Genomic DNA, 1119 nt, shown 5'->3' on the forward strand with positions numbered 1-1119 from the left:
GTGGGAGAGATCTGGGGATCAGTAAGAGGAACCTAGGCCAAGAGGCAGAGATGGGAGAACAACATGCCTCGGGAAGGCAGGCAGGTACGTATGGATCGAGGGAATAGAGAAAATTGTGGGAGCCATAGGACTCCAGGGTGTGGAAAGCACGCAGTGTGAGAGGCAAGACCACGTGCAGCCCCTACAGAGGCCACATACACGGGAAGAGACTTAACACAGCCTCGCTCTGTAACCGAACCAGGGTTCAGCTGCTGATCACTTGAAAGTCTTACACAAGAGACAAGAATTTGTGGGAAGAAAAGCTGGTTTATTTGGAGACCAAGCAAAGCAAGAAAATGGTGGACTATCATACCAAAGTACCATCTTAGGTCACAACCAGTTTTAGGCTCTTTTTATGCTAAGAGCAGGGGGACGGTGGGCGGCTAGGATCAAGATGTAACTGACAGTGCTTGCTTTGGCAGCACATTTACTAAAATTGAAACAGTACAGAGAAGAATAGCAAGGCCCCTGGGCAAAGATGACGCGCAAGTTCCTGAAGCATTCCATATTTTAAAAAATAATTTAAATTTTAAAAAGAGGTAACCAACCACCACAGACATCCGGGCACTAGTGAGGGTCCAAGGTCGTTGGAAAATTCTTCGTCCTTGGTCAGGTCACAATGCTCATATAAATCTTACAACGAAACAGCGAGTTGTTTACATACTTCTCCCTTCATCCCAGAGTTCGTTTTTAAAACTACATGATTGCTGTGTGTGCGTTATTAGCCCAGTGTTCTAAAATTATCCTAGGCTACGTGCAGGAAGGAGTGACGGTCCCTTAAACAAAAATGGAGTTAGTTATGTTTGTTCTTTTGCTGTTTCTCCGCTGTAGTTCAAAGATGGCTTCCTAATGAGATGACGCTCCCGGGACTCACACCCTCATGCAGTCGCTGTTCGTTAAGTCTCAACAGGCCTATGACTCTGCATGGCTTCTGAAGCTGTCATAAGAAGTCTTGTGACTTCCTCTGGGAGATCTTGGAAAGTTTGCACTGGCCTGTAAGTGTTTGCAGTTGGGTACCCCAAGTTAACATGAAAAGAGAGTGTTGCCCAGCTGACCCGCATAGCTCTGCTACCCCCACCG

At 46.6% G+C, this 1119-nt stretch overlaps 1 non-coding gene across 1 annotated transcript; it reads left to right on the plus strand.

Moving 5' to 3' along the window:
- The first annotated feature begins 445 nt into the window (after positions 1-445).
- Positions 446-552, plus strand: LOC111547082. Its single transcript, XR_002733019.1, has one exon. It is a non-coding gene; the product is annotated as a U6 spliceosomal RNA (small nuclear RNA).
- The last annotated feature ends 567 nt before the right edge of the window (positions 553-1119 follow it).

This window comes from Piliocolobus tephrosceles, chromosome 8 (genome assembly GCF_002776525.5).
Source record: "Piliocolobus tephrosceles isolate RC106 chromosome 8, ASM277652v3, whole genome shotgun sequence".
In the NCBI taxonomy this organism is placed as follows: domain Eukaryota; kingdom Metazoa; phylum Chordata; class Mammalia; order Primates; family Cercopithecidae; genus Piliocolobus; species Piliocolobus tephrosceles.